Genomic DNA, 10,969 nt, shown 5'->3' on the forward strand with positions numbered 1-10,969 from the left:
TCAAGCAGTCAGTTCCATTCTGAGGGAGTGGAGATACAGAGGGGAGATTCTTTCAACTGACATGGCTTGGCTAGGTGCCAGCCAAGTGTTCCTCCAGGGTATTTCAGCTGTGGGATAAGTTACAGATAGCTTGGCCTTGCTATGTGTGACAACCATTTGTTGTAGTAATAGCAATCACTGGGTACATAATTGGTTGTCTAAAAATGTGCGCTTTATTAATTACCCTAAACTTCTGCTTGGCTGCTAGCAACTCTGTCTAGATTCTATTTCTTGGCATTCTCTCATCTTTCATTTTTACCACAAATCTTTCACTGATTTCTAGCTGCCTACTTTCCTCTATGTCATTGTCAGTCTTTCAGCCTCTGGCTTTTACTGTGATTTTTCACCGAACTGGAGATTTAATGTCCTCCTTGTGTTCAGTCACTCAGTTGTGTCCAACTCCTTGTGGCCCCATGGACTGTAGCCTACCAGGCTCCTCTGTCCATGGAATTTTCCAGGAAAGAATACTGGAGCAGGTTGCCATTTCCTCCTTCAGGGAATCTTTCCGGCCCAGGGATTGAACCTACGTCTCCTGTGTCTCCTGCATTGGCAGGCGGATTCCTTACCACTAGTGCCACCTGGGAAGCCCAATGTCCTCCTTAGTCATAAGGAAAAGAAACGGAGTCCCTTTGAATCAGTATCTCCTCACATCTTCTTTTTTTTTTTTTTTCATATGGCTATAGCCCAGATAACCTATTACTGAAGTAGGCTGTGTGTCTCTAGACGGTCAGATCCGTTCAATATATCCTTATTGAACATATGGCCTGAACCAGTTAGATGGTAAGCTTGCAGCTGGAAATGCAGAGGTGTCACACCCTTTCTGCTCTTGAGGAATTCCCATTTCATTTGGAAAGTTAGGCATTTAAACAAACATAATACAATGCGCTAAGTGCTATAACTAAAGTATAAACAAAGTGGCTTTTGGGGATGTGATGTTACTTCCATATGAACATGAAGCACTCTATAGTATTTTGACTTCCTCTGCAGTACTGTATATCTCTGTTTGTCCAGCATTTCTGATGTATCAGTAAGGCCCTCTTTCACTTTTGGTGTCTTTATTTCAATATAAATTATGTGGTCTTCCTATTTATAAATCAAGGACCAATATATGAAGCTAGTTTAATTGGGGGACAATTACATTACTAATTATTGAGGGTTTTTGATTTGCCTGGGTTTACATAAGTGGTTGAGGCAGTGGGGTAGGTTCCTGATCTGGATTATCTTTCTTACCAGCAGAAATACTTGTACGTTTTTCAGTTACATCAAGCATAGGGTGACAGTCCTTTGCCCCACCCTCTTTTGTTCTTTTAGTAAATAGATTCAACAATAGTATGAGTTTTAAAAGCATTTCCCCCTCACCCATTTGAGTTTTAAAATAACTAACTACTTAAGGAGTTGACTAAATAGCTAAAAAAAATGACTAGTACACTGAAAACTTTTAAAAGAAAAAAGAAAAAAATCAGAGTGCATTTTATATCCTGATGGTGTGCTGTTTTATGAAACTTGTCTCAGCTTTTTTACACACACACACACACACAAGTATATGTACTGAGTCTTGATAAAGGTGTATTTCTTCATATGAGTCTAACTGAATAGAAGTCTGAATTAACTCCTCCAGACAAGCTTACGTAGACACAGAATGAAGTCCTCAGAGCTGACTCAAGGCTAGAATGCAGAGATCACCCCAAAAGTACTCGGTTAACATCTTGAATCCTAGTGGAAACTCCCAGAAAAAAGTAGAACATTGGTGCTAGAGACATCCTCTATTGGGGTACCAGTGTGGGTGATGATTAGATCTGGAGATACCATGTTTAGCTGAATGTGCCAGTTGACATTAGGATTTCTTCATGAGCTGATATTTTGGACTGTGACCTCTTTGAGGACAGGGTCTGTGCATTATTGCAAGAGGTTATAAGAGTGCTGTGCCATAGCAGGAGTTTCCTGTGTACCCTGACTTTTCATTTCTTTCATACAAAGCAACACACCTTATGTTGCAATTAAAGTCATTTCTGCCTCCACCAGTAGGAACTGTGTCTGATCATCTTTTTTTTTTCTCTAATGTCTAATTCAACACCTAAAAGTAGGTATTCAGTAAATTCATTCATTCAATAACTGTTTTCTCTGTTATTCTGGAGAGTTTATTTTCTGTCAGCCATGCTACAATACTTCTAGAAGACATACAGGTGAACAGGCTTGATTAATAGCAACTCTGTAAAGAACAAACTCTATTGTGGCCTAAATAGAATCGTACAGCATAGCAAGTCACCCTTGGCACTGATTTTTATTCTGTATCATCTTACTTTCCATTCCCCTTGCTTTAAGTTCTGGTTTTTCTCCTAAAGTTTTGTGTGTCAACCCCTATCTCCTACCTTCAAGCATTTATTACTTCATGTGTGTTTTCCCATAGACTTTGTTCCCTAAATCACTAAAGTGAAAAGTAGAAGTTATTCAGTCGTGTCTGACTCTTTGTGACTCCATGGATGGAATTCTCCAGGCCAGAATACTGGAGTAGGTAGCCTTTCCCTTCTCTAAGAGATATTCCCAACCCAGGGATCAAACCCAGGTCTCCCACATTGCAGGCAGATTCTTTACCAGCTGAGCCACAAGGGAAGCCCAAGAATAGTAGAGTGGTTAGCCTATCCCTTCTCTGGGGGATCTTCCTCACCCAGGAATCGAACCGGGATCTCCTGCATTACAGGCAGATTCTTTACCAACTGAGCCATGAGGGAAGCCCTAAATTACTAAGGAGCTATCATAAATGATAGCTGGTCTAAATGTCTGCCTTCTGACTGCTCTTCCTGAGGTCATCAGCTTTATCTGTGCTGCAGTTGGGGAGCCTTTATGGCACAAAGCATCCTCTCCCTACCAGCCCCAGCCACCAAAAACTACCTGCCCAGCTTCAGGAATTGCTGCTGTGTTTCTAATCTCACACAATTTCAATGCGCAGTAAAAATTAAGAACAAATGCGTAGGCGGAGAATGCAGCGGCTTCATACTTAAAAGTTCAGGAACTTTCTTCAGCACTCAAAACGTATTTGTGTCTCTTCTAGTCCTGCCCAGATCTGACAGTATTTACATTACTGTTTGAGGTAAAGCAGTTAGAATGTACGTTACCCAAAAGGGAAAAGGCATTAAATCATTACTTAACCTCTCACCTGTGCTGGTTATTAATCTATTTCCTTAGCTTCCAAGATTCCTTTTTATATTCCACTTTGTGATGCTGGGGCTGTAAATCTACAAATGACAAATTCTTAACCATCTGGCTCCTTGGGGGTCCCAGTGGCAGACCCTATGGGAGGGAAGAGGAATGCACTTCTACCTGTCTCCTTTCTGTTCCTATCGGTGTCACCGCAGCACGGAGCTTTCACCCTGGAGTGGCAGGAGGGACTAGTTTCCAGCTCCTTTGGGTGCTCCCAGAATCAGTCTCGATGCACCTGCTGAGAGGAACTGGCAGCAGTTAGGTTTGGATCCCAGCTTGTGGGCCCCTCAAGATTCTAGCTTACTATAATCTCCTGGTGTTATTACTTGTGTTACTTTAGTATCTTAAAAAACAAACAAACAAAAATCTTCCAACACTTGCTTAACCGATTTCCTATATTAAATTACTTTATAGAAATATCTGTTCTTTTCTGCTCCAACCGGATCTGAGTCTTACTATGCTCTAAATGAAATTAGTCTCCAGATTATCCAGTTTAACGAGTATGGTTCTGCAACGAGGTCGGCTTTCAGTGGACGCAAAAAACCAAGAAGGCTCTGGTAGCTCATCTCCATCTGGGGCAACAATGACAGTGTGCTGGAAATCTTCCTAGGGGCTGGAACTGGGGGAGAGGATGCAAGAACCAAGAGGTGGACAGACGTGGGGGATGAAAGTACACTGGGTCCAAACCTTCATAATTTTGCTTGATCTGTCTTAGCTAAGAGACTCTGGGAATATGAATCAGAGATAAGGGTAAGCAAGGAAGAATCCATAGTAATCCACAGTGACCTTTGTTAAGAATACAGTCCTTCTGGCCGGCATCCCCTTTCCTTCCTCGAGGCCCACGGTTTATAATTTTTCTGTATTTGTGGTCTCATCCTTAATCACAGGGCAGTGCAAATGGCTAATCTTCTGCGTGTGTGATTCACTCCAACTAGGAGTACTAGGAGTAGCACACCTCAGATCATCCTGCCTGTTCTTACACAACATGTAGTAAATCCATGTGGATATGTTTCGTTAAGTCAAAACTTAGATTCTTCTTTCTCAGATTTGTTCATTTTGGTCAGCAGTACCTTAACTCTAAAAATAAGGGGATTCTATTTGGCCCAATTATCCCTACTGCATTTAATGTGTATTAACTTTACAACCATTGTTATATAACCGGGAGTTGACTCACGTACTCTAATGAAAGAACTTTAGGCATTCATAAGGGAGAGTTAAATTCACATACCACTTTCCTATATTGTTTCATTGTCTTGAGAGTCTGCTATTATTAACTTTTCTGGCGTTATTTTGTGCTAAAAATGAACACATTTTAATCCCCTCTTGAGAATATTTTTTCATGTGCAACAGTGTAAAGAAAAACCAAGCCTTGCTAAGATGCAGAACCTCGGATCAACACCTAGTCAAGGGGTTCAACCCCAGCCCATGATTCAGATTATGACACCAAAAAATTGCAGAGGTGAATTTTGGGGTGTTGTTTATCAATTACTGAAACCACAAATATTAACTCTTTATGTCTGGGTGCTATTTTGCCATAAGTGCAGCAACTGTCAAGATTATGTACTCAATTTTTTATATTCTTGCTAAAGAAAGGGGTAACTATTCCCCCATATATTTAGGGGAAGTTTAATACAGCTTAGATCCTCTATCATGAATTCTATACTCCTCGTCTAATGAGATCTTTATTTCTTGCTTCTGATGCTTATTATTAATTACAAAAAATGTTTAGTTTTAATATCTGTTGAACTGGCTGAGCAATACTGCAGCTTTCTTTTCCTAGTTTGAAGAGTCTCAAATCTCAAATCCCATTCCTTGATGAGTCTGTTTGTCTGTGTGATTAGCATTTTCTATGGTGTGGTGGCTTAGAAGGTAAAGCGTCTGCCTGCAATGCGGGAGACCCAGGTCCAACCCCTGGGTTGGGAGGATCCCCGGGAGAAGGAAATGGCAACCCACTCCAGTATTCTTGCCTGGAAAATCCCATGGACGGAGGAGCTGAAGGCTACAGTCCATGGGGTTGCAAAGAGTTGGGCATGACTGAGCAACTTCACTTCTTTCTTTCTTTTCTATTCTTCCTTTCTATGGCGTTGAAAGGGGTGTTTATACCTTCTTTGAGAGGGAGAGTCAATTCCTGTTTGTCATCTGAAAGTGGTTCCCCTGATGTGTGATAACATGCAGGAAACAGTTATTCTTCTCCTCTCACCTTGAATGGGTAGGTCAAGTCACACTGTTAATGTCTAGTTTATTCCTATGTTGCTTATATTATTTAGTGCATAGTGTAATCTAGGAGGCTTCCCAGGTGGAGTAGTGGTAAAGAACCCATGTGCCAATGCAGGAGATGTGAGTTCAATCCCTGGGCTGGGAAAGCCCCCTGAGGAAGGAAATGGTAATCCACTTCAGGATGCTTGCTTGGGAAATCCCGTGGACAGGGCAGCCTGGAGAGCTGCAGTCCATGGGTCACAAAGAGTCAGACATGACTGAGCACATGTGCACACACGTGCACACACACACACACACACACACACACGGTGTAATCTAGACCTTCAAGACTTTCAATTGCACCTTTTGTTCTGACTTGTGATTATTTGTAGAATCTATTCATTAGCTTAAAAGGAATATGAATAACTAACTGTAACCCTGCCCTTTGACTGGGAAAACAAATAATAATCACAATAAACTCTTCAAAATGTTTGCCTCCAGAAAGCAGTGAATAGGAGAAAGATCACTGAAAATGGAGTCAGGAAAGAGAGTCTCTAGTCAAAGTACTACCACTTAATAACTATGCTCTGAATCTTAGTTTCCTAGTCTATAAGGCAAAACATAAGTTGTAGTATGAATTTTGTCTACCTCACAGGCTTAGAACTCTTAGAAGCCTGAAAATCCCCCCAACCCTTTGACGCAGGTTGATTTTCTAGAAAAGGGCTTTATTTTCAGAGGATTTGATTACTGAGTTATCTTTATATTCCACTGCTGTCTGTAGATGTACCTTAAATGCTTCCTGAGAGTCTTTCCTTTGAAGAGATTCAGGCCCCAGTTAAATTCATCCCAATTAAAAATAGAACCCTGAGAAGCAGCAGCTGTAGCACCTCTTAAACCTCTTCAGACAACATTGAACGACTAAGTGCCTGCTACTGTGGAGATAGTGCCCAGAAAACCAGCAGCAGGCCCTCTCAGAAGACGATTACACTTCAAGTGGCCGTCAGTCCTCAGTAATTTCTAGTAGCTGAGGATGCTGCCTTATCTTCTAAGGGTTCTAAAAGTTCCTGGGGGAAAATCACATGTTCATTATTATTTTTTTTAAAACTCCTTCCTACAACTAAATCTTTCAAAACAATATTGAACAAATAGGCATACAACCCATAATGAAGGTCCATCATTTGAATGGAGTAGGTAACTGTAGTAATGTTGGTATCTGGCTTTGGATATAGGAGTGATGAAGTGATAGCATTTAGAAAATGAGCATTTTGTACTTCTTTTTTAAAATTAGTTATTCAGTTCAGTTCAGTTGCTCAGTCATGTCCGACTCTTTGTGACCCCATGAACCGCAGCATGCCAGGCCTCGCTGTCCATCACCAACTCCCAGAGTCCACCCAAACCCAGGTCCATTGAGTCGGTGATGCCATCCAACCATCTCATCCTCTGTCATCCCCTTCTCCTCCTGCCCCGAATCCCTACCAGCATCAGGGTCTTTTCCAATGAGTCAACTCTTCGTATGAAGTGGCCAAAGTACTGGAGTTTCAACTTTAGCATCAGTCCTACCAATGAACACCAGGACTGATCTCCTTTAGGATGAACTGGTTGGATCTCCTTTCAGTCCAAGTGACTCCCAAGAGTCTTCTCCAACACCACAGAACAAAAGCATAATAAAAAAAAATAGTTTTTATTGGAATGTAATTTAGTTGGTTTACAATGCTGTGTTAGTTTCTATGGTACAGCAAGATGAATCAACCATACATATATAAAAGTATGTTTCATGATATTACAATAACTTTGGATGGGGACTCACAGATTCTAGGCTCATCATGGTGCTCATTTGTATGTGAATGTTGAATCATTATGTTGTACACCTGAAACTAACACAACACGGTGTGTCAACAATTCCTCAAGTAAAAAAAGAAAGAGAAAAGAAAGGGAACAAAGGACAAAAGAAAACAATGAGCATTGATTTCTAGGGAGATGGATAAATTCATTTCCTTCTTCCTATTTCTTGAAGAAATTGACTTTCAAAAGCATGATTCAAAAATTGAATTTAGTTCTAATGCATTTTCTTTTGATTCTTTAAGAAGAGCTTGAAAATAAACTTTCCCTATCTTTTCCACAATAGAAATTTTGACTATTAAGAAATTACCATGGGTGGTGGGTGGAGGGAAGTTTAAGATGGAAGGGATGTATATATATATGTATATATACATGTGTATATAAATATACATATATAGTTATGACTGATTTGCATTGTAAAGCAGAAACAAACACAATGTTGTAAACTAATTATCTTCCAATTAAAAAATAAATAAAAAAATAAATTACCAAATGAAACATTCGAGAAGGTACTGTGTTTGTAAGGCAAAGCTCAGAGGAAGATCTCCATTGTATTTCAGCCAGTTTTCACTGTGGAAACATTTCTTTTCCCTTTTTAAAAATCTAAATTGCATGTATTCATTAATAGAAGAATGACAATTATTTAGGCTGCCAAATCTCTTTTATAAATATTTCTGTAGGTAGGTAGGATTTTATACACTTTCCCAAAGGACCAAGTTGACAGACACAGACTTTTGCTTTATTTCCACGAACTCTGAATCCAACCTCGGGGCCAAACTATATGCCATTCACTTCCTACATTTGGTTGTGTGATCCCTCTGAAGACTGACCCAAGAGAGTCCTTTCTGATGAGACTTTCAGCACAGCCATTAGTCACTAGATAAATATGGGAATGTTGGTCATTTGCAAAATAGAAGCTCCCAAAACAAAGACCTTGTTCTTCACAGTAAGAACAGGTCCAGTTTTCCTTAAAAGCTTGTGACTGCCTATGTGGTATGATTTGAGAAATCTTAAACATTTTGACCCAAACATATTTCCTGTTGAGCTCTAGATTTTCACTAATAGTGTGTCACTAAGTGGCTTAAATCTGGTCTTTCCAGGTCATCCTTTTGAAAATATGGCCATAGCTCTGGAAAGGTCCTGACACCTTAGTGTGCTTGACTTCTAAGATCCTTTCTCCTTTGACAACAGAGATAAGGCAGGAAGAGAAAACTGGATGGCTGGCAAGGAAAATATGTTGGAAGAAGAGAGACAATGCCCAGAATGGAAAATGAAGTAACAGTGTGCCAATGAGAATCAGCCTGGTCTTCTATTAAATGTCCTAAATTTATGAATGAGGATTCAATATGCCTGTGCACTGTGTTAGGCTTTGGAATGCTCCCATTAGTTGGAGCATCAGGTTGACTGTAAATTGAAAATATCTTTCTGGAAAAACAAGATGGAAATATTTATCAAAGGGATAAAGAACATTCATATATGTAGAACCAATAATTTCAATTGCAGGACTCTATCCTCAAAAAAGAATCAGAATGAGCAAATTTGGACCAAAAGATATTCACTGGGACATTATTTGTAATTGCAAAAATAAAGGAACAAATTAAATGTTTATTAATAGCAGAATGAATACTATGAGAATGAATTTATGCCATAAATATACACTAAAAGAGTATATAAAATATATTAATAAAAAGATCTCAAGCATATAAAATACATATGATAAAAATAGAATTTTAATTAGTGGCTGTCCATAAATGGCTTCATTTTTCTTTATTCCTTTTGTATTTTCCAAATTTTCCACAATGGTCATTTATTACTATACAGATGGAAAAAAATGTTATTAAGAAATTGATTCAAGAGCAAATATTTGTGTCAAGGTTATAAACCTAAAATATGGGTGTCCTGTGAGGAGGTTGTCTATTGTTGTATAGCAATTTCCCAGTGGATAATTAAATATCTGTTAGACTTTCCCTTATGTATGGGTCCTTTATATTCAAGGGTTATAATTCTACATAAAGATATCTATATAGGATGAAATTTGGCATCTAATGTTTGATTTCGGATAGTATTAGAGCTTGCTGTGGCCAAGTTCAGTTCAGTCGCTCAGTCGTGTCTAACTCTTTGCTACCCCCTGGAGGACTGCAGCACGTCAGGCTTCCCCATCCATCACCAACACACGGAGCTTGCTCAAACTCATGTCCATTGAGTTGGTGATGCCATCCAATCATCTCATCCTCTGTCCCTTTCTCCTCCTGCCATCACTTTTTCCCAGCATCAGGGTCTTTTCCAATGAGTCAGTTCTTCACATCTTAGAATCCATGAGGTCTCCACTAACCGGTGATGCCTTTCTGAGCTGCGGTGCTATCACACGTCCCAGTCTGGAGACGAGATGACTTCTCTCTCAGAATATGTGTCTCGCATGAAGGAGACCCAGAAGTCCATCTATTACATCACTGGTGAGAGCAAAGAGCAGGTTGCCAACTCCGCATTTGTGGAGCGGGTGCGGAAGCGGGGCTTTGAGGTGGTGTACATGACAGAGCCCATCGATGAGTACTGTGTACAGCAGCTCAAGGAGTTTGATGGGAAGAGTCTGGTCTCTGTGACCAAGGAGGGCCTGGAGCTGCCCGAGGATGAGGAGGAGAAGAAGAAGATGGAGGAGAGCAAGGCAAAGTTTGAGAACCTCTGCAAACTCATGAAGGAGATCCTGGATAAGAAGGTGGAGAAGGTGACAATCTCCAACAGGATCGCATCGTCACCCTGCTGCATCGTGACCAGCACCTATGGCTGGACTGCCAACATGGAGCGCATCATGAGAGCCCAGGCGCTTCGGGACAACTCGACCATGGGCTACATGATGGCCAAAAAGCACCGGGAGATCAACCCTGACCACCCCATCGTGGAGACCCTGCGGCAGAAGGCAGAGGCGGACAAAAACGACAAGGCCGTCAAGGACCTGGTGGTGCTGCTGTTCGAAACTGCACTGCTGTCCTCTGGCTTCTCGCTTGAGGATCCCCAGACCCACTCCAACCGCATCTACCGCATGATAAAGCTCGGCCTGGGCATTGATGAAGATGAGGTGACGGCAGAGGAGCCCAGTGCTGCTGTTCCTGATGAGATTACCCCCCTTGAGGGTGACGAGGATGCCTCTCGCATGGAAGAAGTAGATTAGGAGTTTCTACCTGCAGACTGCTCCCTCTGTATAGCATCCCCATGGCTCCTGCAGCAGCAGCAGCCCGGTGGCCCTGGCCCATGTGGTTCCCTCTGCTGATGTCTAGTGGTTTTATTTCTGTCCTTCTAAGGCAGGATACATGGACCTCAAGCCCTATCCTTCCACGTTTGACATGGGGTTTGTGTTTTTTTTGTTTATTTTGTTCTGAAATTAAAGTATCAAAGAAGATGCAGGTTTTTTACACACACACACACACACACACACACACACACACACACACAAAAGTATCTGAAGTATTGGAGTTTCAGTTTCAGCATCAGTCCTTCCAATGAATATTCAGGACTGATTTCCTTCAGGATTGACTGGTTGGATCTCCTTGCAGTCCAAGGGACTCTCAAGAGTCTTCTCCAACACCACAGTTCAAAAGCATCAATTCTTCAGCCCTCAGCATTCTTTAGAGTCCAATTCTCACATTCATACATGACTACTGGAAAAACCCATAGCTTTGACTAGATGGACCTTTGTTGGCAA

At 41.0% G+C, this 10,969-nt stretch overlaps 1 pseudogene; it reads left to right on the forward strand.

Annotated features, from left to right (window-relative positions):
* Positions 1-3,739: 3,739 nt before the first annotated feature.
* LOC123327833 lies at positions 3,740-10,614 on the forward strand (annotated as a pseudogene).
* The last annotated feature ends 355 nt before the right edge of the window (positions 10,615-10,969 follow it).

Source organism: Bubalus bubalis, chromosome 10 (assembly GCF_019923935.1).
Source record: "Bubalus bubalis isolate 160015118507 breed Murrah chromosome 10, NDDB_SH_1, whole genome shotgun sequence".
Taxonomy (NCBI): domain Eukaryota; kingdom Metazoa; phylum Chordata; class Mammalia; order Artiodactyla; family Bovidae; genus Bubalus; species Bubalus bubalis.